This window comes from Sus scrofa, chromosome 6 (genome assembly GCF_000003025.6).
Source record: "Sus scrofa isolate TJ Tabasco breed Duroc chromosome 6, Sscrofa11.1, whole genome shotgun sequence".
NCBI lineage: Eukaryota > Metazoa > Chordata > Mammalia > Artiodactyla > Suidae > Sus > Sus scrofa.
The window spans coordinates 146079572-146091924 of NC_010448.4; the positions used below are offsets into that span (position 1 = coordinate 146079572).

The following is a 12353-nucleotide window of genomic DNA, read 5'->3' on the forward strand; positions in this document are numbered from 1 at the left end:
ACAGCTCACGGCAATGCCGGATCCTTAACCCACTGAGCAAGGGCAGGGACCGAACCCGCAACCTCATGGTTCCTAGTCGGATTCGTTAACCACTGCGCCACGACGGGAACTCCCAGACAGGCACTCTTAACTCACAGTCTCCTTGGTGCTTTATATTCACTCAGATCATAGGCATTACATAGGACGAACTCTCAGGAACAACGGGATAGGAGATATTTGTATGTACTTACATAATTGAGAGTTTGTTTTTTTGAGAGTCTAGTTTTTTTTTTTTTGCCTTTTCTAGGGCCGCGCCTGTGGCATATGGAGGTTCCCAGGCTAAGGGTCTAATTGGAGCTGTAGCTGCCAAGCCTACGCCAGAGCCACAGCAATGCGGGATCCAAGCCACGTCTGCCACCTGCACCACAGCTCATGGCAACGCCGGATCCTTAACCCATTGAGCAAGGCCAGGGATCGAACCCACAACCTCATGGTTCTTACCCAGATTCGTTAACCACTGAGCCACGATGGGAACTCCGAGAGTCTAGTTTTTTTTTTTTTTTTTTTTTTTTTTTTTTTTTTTGTCTTTTTGCCATTTCTTGGGCTGCTCCCGAGGCATATGGAGGCTCCCAGGCTAGGGGTCTAATTGGAGCTGTAGCTGCCAGCCTACGCCAGAGCCACAGCAACGCGGGATCCAAGCCGCGTCTGCGACCTATACCACAGCTCACGGCAATGCCGGATCGTTAACCCACTGAGCAAGAGCAGGGATCGAACCCACAACCTCATGGTTCCTAGTCGGATTCGTTAACCACTGCGCCACGACGGGAACTCCCGAGAGTCTGGTTTTTTAAAGTAGAGTTTTCAGTAATCTCAATTCAAAAAGAAAATATCAAGAAATGAATAATTTCCTGGTGTTGCGTATGTTTTGGAAGCCAGGAAAATAAATCAACTTCTACTCCCCCCCAAAAAAATTCTTTATTTGGGGTAAACTGGCCTGGGTAATATGCTGCAAACTATCCTACCTAGAGACTAAGCATCCTTTAAGGATTATCTCATGTCTGATTTGAGCTATGAAATTTTCAATTAACAGCAATCTCCATTTTGTACTAATTTGTTTATAATTAATTCCTACTACCCTGCATTTATCCATTCCTTCCATACATTCTTGAGACTTCTTTTGTGGGGTTGTGATAGACTACTATTAATTATGGACACTTAGTATTTAGTCTTACCAATGTTCGTATCTTGTACAACCTATGAGATTATTTTTGAAAGTTTTATTGAGTAGAGTTGATTTACAATGTTGTGATCATTTCTGCTGTACAACGAAGCGATTCAGTTATACATGTGCACACACCCATTCTCTTTCACATTCTTTTCCCACGTAGATTATCACAGAATACTGGGTGGAGTTCTCTGCGCTATACAGCAGGTCCCCGTGGGCCAATCATTCCAGATGTTTCAGTGTGCATATGCTAATCCCAATACTTTAAGATACAAGTATTGTAAGCTTCTGAAGATGGAACTGAAGTGTAACTCTTCTCCAGAGCATCCACTGCAGTATCACACAGAATGGACTCAATAAATGCTTAATGACTGATTGGATTATACATTCTTGGTAGCATCCGGGTTACCCTCAGGAGTTCCCTTTATTGCTCAGTGATTAAGGAACCATGAGATTGTGGATTCCATCCCAGGCCTGGCTCAGTGGGTTAAGGATCTGGTGTTGCCATGAGCTGTGGTGTAGGTCACAGACGTGGCTCAGATCTGGCGTTGCTGTGACTGTGTTGTAGGCCAGCAGCTGCAGCTAGGATTCAACTCCTAGCCTGGGAACTGGCATATGCCACAAGTGCAGCCCTAAAAAGCAAAAGTTCTCTTTTAAATTAGTTTCTATGTTCAATAAAATAGTTGACTAATCAAATAAACACAAAGAGAAGCAAAGGTGCCAACCAGGCCTCTTTATTATCACCCCATTTTGTAGGTACTTCTGGTTCGGCACCATTAAAAACCAGGGTTTCTGCACCACAACAAACTTTATTCTTTGGTTCTAAAACTAAATTGGGACTTAAAGTCCAAGGATGAAAAATATCCTCAGAAAAATTTCCAACTTATGATGTCTTCACATAACCCAGACCATGGAGACTCACTTAAGCTTTTCAATGGAGCTTTTAAGGGAACCCCCAAAATCAGATCAAGGGAGTAAAATAAACAACTTGCCCCACTTTCCTGTAGATCATTCAAACTATCAAACTCTTCCCAGTAGCAGAGAGAATAAAACTTAGCAAGAACAGAAGCTCCAAAAATCTTTGGCTAAGGACTTAGGTATAGTTGAGACTTCAGGCCTACTTTAAAGAACAGGGCTATAGTAGCTTTACAGTCTCTGAGGCCAGGGACATTGGCTTCCATGGTAGATAGACTCCAAGAATGCTTTGCAAGCTGAGTGTGGGCCTGTGTCTAAAACAGGTGGTATAAGCCTAAGACAACTTGACTTTGGGAACCAAGGATCTGTATGTGGCCACTTGAGTCTTGGCTTCTTAGAATCTAGGCAAGGATAGTCGTGGACCAAGATCTATGCTGCTTAGAAAAGCATGGAAAGGAGGAAAGAAATAATACGACTAGAAAATACTAGAAGAGGAAAGAACACTATTAGACATTTTTAGTAAAGCTGAATTTGAATCTTGATTCTCGTACTTTTTGATTTTGAATTAGGCACTCAAGTTCTCTGAACCTATCGCCTTGGTTGCAAAAAAAAAAAAAAAAAGAAAGAAAGAAAGAAAGAAAGAAAAGAAGAATGATACTTTGTCTACATCATAGAACCATCACCAAGATAAAGTTTATTTGATCAATTATTTAAGCAAATATATGCCTCATACTTTCTGTGTCAGGCACTTTGCTAGATGCTGGGCATACATGGGTGTGAGCATACATGTGTTTCTGGGCCTGATGAAGCTTTAGTCTAACACAAGTGTTCTCAACCTCAGCAGTACTATTGATATTTTGTATTGAATAATGCTTTGTTGTGGTAGGAGGCTACCCTGGGCCTATTCTGGAAGCAGCATCTAGAGGCATTACCCACTAGATGCTAGTAATGCCTCTGCTTCCTGTCATAACATCCAAGAATGTCTCCAGACATTGCCAGATTCCCTTGGGAGGAATAATTATCCCCAGTGAGAACCCCTAGACTAATGGGAAACAAGTGGCTTCTCAGAAAAGGAAAACCAATTTCTTTCTTTTTCCTATTGGATGTTAATTAGGAAGCATCTTCTAATGGCAGCCATCTTATGACCAAAAGGGGAATTGACTGTTGCTATACTATAGGTGGCAAAATGAAAAGATGGAAAAAAATGGCACCCTGGTGATATTATAAAGACATTCCCTAGAGTTTTCCCTACCTCTATATATTTGGATTTACTGCAAAATGAGACATTGCATTTCCATATTGTTTGAGCAAAAGAAGTTCTGTTGCTTGCAACTTTTTGAATCCTAATTCATATGACCTTTCATCTCCTCTTTTTTCATCTCTTAAATGGGAATAATAACACATTCTTTGTTTTGCCGTGAGGATAAAATGTTTATAAAATACCTTGCCCACTGTTGGGAATATTGAACATATTTAATCAAGTAACCATATTATTATAATGACCATATTAATTTCTGATCTTTCAAGACACTCATCATTATTTGCATATGTTTCTGTTTAATGCTGGTCCTTAATATGTGCTTCAAATATTAATTTTCATCAGAAATTTCCTTGGAAAATGTTCCTTTAAACATATTTGCAATTTATCCGTCACTAATATTTGTTGACCCAATAATAATATGTGTCTCTATTACTTAAACCTGCAGCCTTCTTGGTAACCTGACTGTTTTCACCTCTCTATATGTGTGTTCACTCTTCAGACTGTATAACTTCACTATAGTATATTGTTGCATTTCTCTCCCTTTGTTGAAAAGAGTCACTTCCCAAGAGAGACCTAAGTGAAAAACTAGATCTCTGGCTTGGAAGGATAATGGACATTATGATGCTTCTAGTGATGTAACATTAGTTATCCTTCTTAGACACATTGCAGTAGCCATTCAAGAGCTTGGAGATAACCAGTGCCCACCATATACAGCTTTGCTTTCTTTCCTGGGCACAGAGGAACCTGTCCCGGGCACTTAGAGTTAAGGGGATCAATACGACTAATTATGGACAGCAGTCTGTGTAGTCTGTGATTCAGTGGCATTTGACAGTGGGTGTCAGGTCTGCAAATTGCTCACCTCTGTGTCTTTGGAATCTTTTTTCCCAGGTGGTGTAGCCATAAACTGGAAAGAGCCTGGATCCCAGCTTGGAAGGGAACAGCCTTGAAAAGTTGGCTGACCTAAAGACTTTGTGAGTGAGAAATAAACTTTTATGAGTTAGACCACTAAGATTTGGGGGGTTATTTGCTACCAAAACATAGGCAACCCTGTTTGAATACATGGATGTTCCTACTTCATTTCACACCATACATCATGTGGCTAAATCCATTTTGTCTGGAATCATCTGGGAAGCAGATGCTCCATGTTAGTGAATTTTCCAGATACCCAAATGGATTCAGTACGGGGTTGGGATAAAGGACTGGATGGTTTTTATATGGCTGTGTAGCTTTGAGCCCTGGAACATGGTTAAGTAGAGCCTGAGCAATAATTAAGTTTGACTTTCTCTTGGAGTCCTTTTGTGAGCTCTTTGAAGGTTCTATGCCATTTCTTTTGACCTGGGAAGATGCATCCTTATTCTAGATGGATGGTAAGACTTGTGATTACTTTCTTAGCTTGTACATATCTTCTTACTCCACCAGATCACTCTACTGAACAGGACCCAAGAAGATGCCATACTGATACTGTCCTGTGTGGCCAAAAAATCCACAGAAAATACTCTTGCATCATTTTCCCTGGTAATCTCTGGAATAAAAGCTGGTTCCAATGTGGCAGTGCTCTCAAGGCTCTGATTCCCTAAACTGCCGAGACCAGCTCAGCAGGATGGGGCTGAAGAACAGGTGCTTTGAAACTCATGGAAAAAAATTAACATAAAACAAGACACAGACACATTTATCTTAAGTAAAGGTGGGAACTGGGGGACTCAAGGTCTCAGGGACCAAGAGCCCTGCCTCAAGAAACCACACTGCTTTTGTTGTGCTCTCGAGGATGACATCAAGTGAGGAGGGGCTATGGGTGGAGGATATAGGGTTTGTTTACTATTTTGCAAGTTCTTTTACTATTTTAAAAGCCCCTTAGCTGGTAGAAGGTTAAGCTTTTACTCTGACCTTTAGGCACTTGACAATCATTAGCATTTGAGGAAGCTTGGCCTCAGCTATCTATGCCTAGCATTCCAGAGACTCCTCACTGTGCTTCCAGAAAGGGCATGCCTCTCTGAGGCAACCCTGCATGCCTAGGTTTGCACCTTGGTTCTCTTTGCTAATGCATATCCTGCTAACAATCGCTCATAAACCACTTGGGGCCATGAGGTTCCTCTTTCTCTTATTCTTTAGAGGACCTATCATGCTTGTGCAAACGGCGTGCCAATCTGCACAGGTCTGGGGTGCCTAGAGCAATGCCTTATGTCCTCATTCAGCTGACCCTATGAATAGCTTATACCTTTAGGTCTTTGTTCTTAAGCTTAAGGCATTCACCAGCACTCTGACTGGGTTTTTCAAGCAGGAAGATAAAAAGGGATAAAGTAAAGCAGGAAGATGGGATTTTTTTCAGCAAAGAGGCTAAGAAAATATTGTAGAAACATGTCTCGCAACACTAATCAGTCAACCTCCTTCCCACCCTCTATTTAGCCCACAGTCCTCTTTTGCTTTTTTAGATGTCAGCTCTCTCCTTGATATCTTCTGACTGCAGACTGCAGACAGTAAAATACCTCCAAGGGGTATCCTGGAAGAGCCCTCACTAGAATTGAGGTAAGAATATTTTAACTGTACTTCTACTCCATAGGGGGCTATGTATAGACTAACAGCAAAGCAAAAGCTCTCCTCAAAATATCTCCTTTCCTGTTTTTTTTTTTTAGGGCTGCACCTGCAGCATATGGAAGTTCCAGGCCAGGGGACTAATCAGAGCTGCAGCTGCCAGCCTATGCCACAGGCACAGCAATGTGGTGGGATCAAAGCCCCATCTGTGACCTACACCAGGGATCATGGCAACAATGGATCCTTAACCCACTGAGCAAGGCCAGGGATCGAACCTGAGTCCTCATGGATACAAGATGGGTTCTCTTTCATTGAGCCACAATGGGAACTCCTCCTTTTCTGTTTTTTTTCAATCTGACCCCACGTTTACCTTTGATTTGAATGAGGACTTAAAGAGACCTGGACCAGTTTCTACATCTGCATATGGGGACATATGGAGTGGTAATTTTATCTCAGCTTTGTCTTGCTATTCTAAGATATATAGCATGAGTGTCTCAACAGATAAATAAGATATAGCAAACAAGCCCCATGGCAATATCTTGTTATATAAAGCTATCTTTTTAAAGCCTGGATTATTTCTATTTTAATAATTTTTCAGCGACACGCATTTTCAATGTGCTCTTATAAGCTTAAATTATTTATAGATAAATAAAATGTTTTATTATGCATATTAGTTATTATATTATGACTGAAAAATGCATGCCTTTGGGGAATACTGACTTTGTGAATTCGCTTATTTCTTTATCGAATGGCCCTAAATGACTATACTGTAATAGTAATGTCACAGGAAAAAATTGAAGAAATTTGAAGTATTGAAAACGATAAGACATGTGAGAGATATGAAATTATTCTTTAATCATTTGAAGGTTTATCTTGCGGAAGAGGGATTAAAATTATTTTATGCTGTCCTGGGGGCAGAACTGAACCCATCCCCTGTGGAACTTTGGCTCCACATGAAAATGAACTTTCTAATGAATAAAACTGTGGCATCGACTGGCTGACTAGTTACTAAAGCTGTTTCTCATCCTGGAAACACAGTTAGATAACATTTCCCAGCCTGTCTTGCCGTTTAGGTGTTTCTGTGTGATCGCGTTCTGACCAACGGAATGTGATGCTTGCTAGTTCAGACCTGGTCCTTAAATGCCTTCCTTGTAAAATCTTCCATGCTCTGTCTCCCATCACTGGCTTGATGCTGATGCTCCTGAAAGCCTTAGAGGCTACGTGTCAAAGTTGGAAGAAGCCTGGCCCCTGAATCGGTGCTCGGCAGAGAGCCTACTTCAGGTCAGGTAATCTACTTTGGGCTTTACTTGATGGAATTTATTTGACTAGATTATTTGTTAATAAGAACTGTCTGGAAATGGAATGGGCTCCATTGGGAAGTAAATTTTCTGTGACTTAGAGTATCTCTTCAATAAGCATAACTTAGAAGGAATTATATATTTGCACAGTGGTTGAATTACCTGTTCTCTGAGCTTCCCCTAGACCTGAGTTTGTTTTTTTTTTTCATTCAGATATTTTTTTTCAAACTTATAATACTCTTGAGACTTTCATTTTACAGGTGAGACCCTTGTTCCTTTTAATGCCCTTCAATGTCTCTTCTAATATGCTGCTTCTAAATTGCTGTGAATAGCTTAGACAACACCAAACTTATGAACTCTGGCCCTGAAAAAACAATCAATATAAAAAAGGCAGGATATGAAATTTTTTTGTTTGTTATTTTTTAGGATATGAATTTTTATAGAGAGAGGCTGAGTCTCATTTTGCCATATATTTATATGCATATGCACACAAAGAAATCTTTTTTCATTAGAATGAAATACACAAGACAGCAAAAGGGGCAATTTCTGTGTGCTGGGATTACTATGAACATTCTTTTCTTAAACTTTCTTATGTTTCATTTTATTTAAACTAAAAACATAAAAACAGATTTTTTCATAATTAAAAAAATAAACTATTAAGGTTATTTTAAAAATTAAAAATAAATAAATTTTAAGTTAAACGTGTGAGGGTCACAAATGAAATCAGAATACAATTTTGAGTGTAGATGTTGCCGTAAACATTATCTCTAGACAGTGAAACTCTTGTCATCAGTTCATGTGATCTACCACGTGGCCTCCAGTTAAAGGAGGTTGCTTTACTGTACACACATTTCAATTTTATTTTTATCCAACACCTGGCCTCCATTTCTCATTGCTCTATAAAAAGGAAAAGCAAGGGAGAAGCTGCATTTATAGTTGATGTTAGAACTATTTATCTCATGGTTTATGGCTCATTTCATTAACCAATTGTTTACATACCACCTATTGTGACCCCATGTAAATCTTTGATGGGAACAATTACTCACAATTGCAGACCCTAAATGAATGCCTTTTGTTATAGAGAACATGATGGGATATTATTTTTTATTCCCTGTGGAATTATAATTGGATAACTCTCATTATAGCTCTCTGTTTTATTACTCTCTGAGTCCTAATTTGCCTTTCAATTACTTTTCTATTTATTATTTTTCTCTTAAAATCTGCAGCTATCATTTTGTAAGGTTGTAAGAGAACCATGTTTCTCTGATTTATTTTATTTCTCTCTTTTTTTTTTTTTTTCTTTTCAGGGCTGCACCTGCGGCATATGGAAGTTCCTAGGCCAGGGATTCAATCAGAGCTACAGCCGCCAGTCTACACCACAGCCACAGCAGCTTTAGATCTGAGCTACCTCTGTGACCTACACTATAGTTCACTGCAACACCAGATCCTTAACTTACTAAGCGAGGCCAGGGATCAAACCCACGTCCCCATGGATACTAGTCAGGTTTGTTTCTACTGAGCCACAACAGGAACTCCTATTTCTCTCCTTAAAAGGACTCCAAAACTAACCTTGGAAGAAAAGGCCATTTTTGAAGTATAATAAGACAACTGAAAAATCTGATTGGTGATTTCCTCCTGCCTCTAATCACAGGGAAAGACCCTAGGTTAAATGCCTAGTTTGGAGATGCCAAGTTAGTTATGAGGAGTGTGTGGTAATTTGGGTGTCTGTTCTGAGCAGAGAGTTTTTAGCAATAAAATGATTCCAGCAGCTCTGAATCATTCTGAACACAGAGAACAAATGTTATAGGAGCCTTGAACCCATGGGTCCATGCTGTTCCTACAAAGAGTTGACAGTTACATCCAGATGGCTCAGAGGAGCCTTCCTGGTTCTTGACTGGGGCCGAACAGCTAAATTATACCTGCACTTAGAAATATTTTCCAAACCCCAAATCAGCAATAAGAACATTAAAAGTATTCAATACAGATGATGCTAATACTTTTGGGGCCCTGTTCTTTATATGCATCATTTAATTCTTAATAGCAATCCTCGGTGGTAAATATGTAAACAATCAGGTAAAATAAATGTCATGAGAAATAAAAAATTTTTTTTGGTATCAAGAATAAACACAGTTTCTCCCTTGCATTCTCTTTTAATAGAGGAAGGAGATTTGGAGACAAGTGAGGAACGTCTGTATTCCTGTATCGCAGGTAAGAAGGCTGATGCACAGAGAAGTCAAGATGTTTGTCCAAACTGATACTGAATATTTAATATCAGGGTTTAAATTAGGGGACACATTTGATACTGGAGATATAACGTGGATGTAAGAATAATGGCTGTCATTTGCTTACATTACATCTAATCTTTGTAATAACCCTGCTCTGTAGGTATACTGCCCCATTTTCCAGCGAGGAAACTGAGGCTCAGTTTTAGTGAGGTATCCATGGTTGCACAGCAAGACATTGGTGGGGCTGGGGCAGATACCGAGTGTCCTCTGAAAACCCACAGTGTTTTCCTGGACCGCACAGCCAGACACCTTCTTCCTGAAGTTGTTCCCAGACCTTTTCTCTTTTCACTCCCTTCCTCCTTTTTGTAATTTTCCCAAATGTTAGTCAAGGATATAATGCAAGAAAATAAGAAAATTCCAATTTCAAATAGACTTAGAAAACAGGAACATTGTCCCATTTTCTTCTCTTTTGAATTTGGATATGGGGTTTGAAGTAGAATTCTCTACATTTAAAGGTGAATGAATAGTAACACTGCTAGTGAAATGACATCATAAACACCGGTGAAATGACATCATAAGGAAAGATGGAAAGAATGGGAGAAATAAAATATAGCTTAATGTGATTGAGGATAGGCATGCAATGTGTGGAAATAAGGTTTTGAGAGAATGGATGTCTGGGAAGATTTAATAGAACAATTAATTGGGGAGTTCCCATCGTGGCTCAGCAGAAATGAATCTGACCAGTATCCATGAGGATGCGGGTTCGATCCCCAGCCTCTCTCAGTAGGTTAAAGATCCGGTGTTGCCGTGAGCGCTGGTGTAGGTCACAGACGTGGCTCAAATCTGGCATGGCTGTGGCTATAGTGTAGGCCAGTGTCTGCAGCTCTGATTCAGCCCCTAGCCTGGGAACCTCCAAATGCCTAAAAAGGGGCCTAAAAAGATAAAAAAAAAAAAAAAAAGAACAAATAAATGAAAATTAGACTCTAAGAGCATTGTGTAATATGCATGTATGATCAGTTGCACAATTCATACAGTTTACTACAAGGGTCAGAGCCATTCCTTTATAAACACACACACACACAAACACATACAAATGTATCCTTATTTAATGACTTAGATCTCTCCAAGGAAAAGAGTCTTCTTCTACATGTGTAGTTTCTTTCAGGAGAGAGAAATGATTGATAATAGCATAAATTGATAGCAAGTATTAGTTCAAAGCACTACCCATCATATTCATTTCAGACTTTCAATATTTTAGATTTAATATTACAAATAGTGGATAGCATTTTCACATGATTTACAAGCATTTTCAGTACAAAATAATTGAAAAACATTAGAAAGACCTCCTGGTTTATTTTCTAATTGCATCCTTCATGTAGAAATTTCTGCAAATAAGAAAACGGAATGTGAAAAGAAAAAGAATTTTTTTTTCCAGAGATACATGTTGCTAAGTCTCTAGTAGAAATATAAGCATGCATTTATCTAGCAGGTAGAAGAAATGCTATTAAAAATTAAAAGCTGACCGCAGCTGCTCCTGCCTTCTGGATTAATGGCAGAATTCTTATCTAGATGGTAGATGGATTATTCTGCTTTATTTGCAGAGAAGGAAGAGGAAATGAAGCTGATGGGCCTTTTGGTGACAATAGGTAATATACACCAACACACTTACATGCAACAGAATTTAGATGGGCAAGTGCAGGACAGAAATGAGTTGTATACACTTGAAGAAAAAGCAGGAAAATCGTAGCTCAAGATTTCAGGGAGGTCTAATAACATAGGAGGGAGGCAGAGCAACTGAGCACCAGTGAGAAACTAAAGAGAAATGAAATATTGATGGTTGCAAGATTTCTAGGCCTGGCAGTATCTACTTTTGAACTGGAAATTGCTTCTTATCTGATATTTTATCTACTGATTCTTCACCAACCCAATTTTCTACTAGAATTTCAGTAAAACTTCAATATACATGAAAGCTTTGTATCCGTGATATTTTGGATGAAATGCATGTACAAGGCATGTAAAAGTCAAAATCACATTGTTTTTATAGAAATTTTTCTTATTGGAGTGCCAACTTTTAAGTAATGAATTCCTTAGTTTGAAAGGGACTTGGACATTTTTATGCATATATTTTTGTATACAATTCTATTGTCTTAATGACAAATGCCCACCTAAAGACATTGCTTGATTGTAATTGACACTCTTTGTTAAGAAACATTGATGCTTGTTATATCTTCATTCACACATTTTTAGGCCTATTCTCTTCCAGTTAAACAACTTGTACATGAAGTTTTCAGTCCTGGCAGTTTCGCAAGTTAATTCACCCATATGATAGCTGAAGTTGCCGCCACAATAGCCCTGAATTTTCTGAGTTCTGAGTCCTTCTCAGACTGGGGCCACTTAGCGGTGTCGACATCCTTGTCTTTTACCTTTTACCTTGAGCCCCTCTGAGCTTGATGATCTCTAAATCTGGCAGTGGAACAGGTGAGAGGAGCTGAGCAGCAAGGTCAGCAAAGGCCAGCTGAACCCCTCAGCTCCATTCATGCTGGTCATTGAGATGCCCATGTTTGAACATTGCAGGAGTCCTGAGAAGCGATTTTTTTCAAGTTGTAAACTTTACCTTACTTAGCCCTTAGATGCTTTGTGAAATAGAATTTTTAGCATGAGCCTCACTATAAAGATGAAAAAACAGAGACTCAGACAAGGCTCCTGGTCATGAACTAATATGTGGCAACCTAAGGTTCCATTAGCTTGTTTTCCTGCTGTATCTGCTCCCTGATTCTTAAACATCCTGAAGAACAAACATAATAGTTTGAATTACATCTCATCAACTTTATCCCCCTCTTCCTCTTTTCACTCTGGTGCAGTTGTTCATGGGATTTAGGCCAAAACAAAGTGAGAGGAGGGAAAAGGAAGGAGACACAGTG

General features: G+C 39.4%; 1 long non-coding RNA gene across 1 annotated transcript in view; it reads left to right on the plus strand.

Annotated features, from left to right (window-relative positions):
* The window catches only part of LOC102162079, a 48158-nt gene continuing 41354 nt past the window's right edge, over positions 5550-12353 (plus strand). The window contains exons 1-3 of the long non-coding RNA XR_298679.3: positions 5550-5903; positions 7118-7195; positions 9365-9415. This is a non-coding gene — a long non-coding RNA (uncharacterized LOC102162079). The remainder of the gene's footprint in view (positions 5904-7117; positions 7196-9364; positions 9416-12353) is intronic.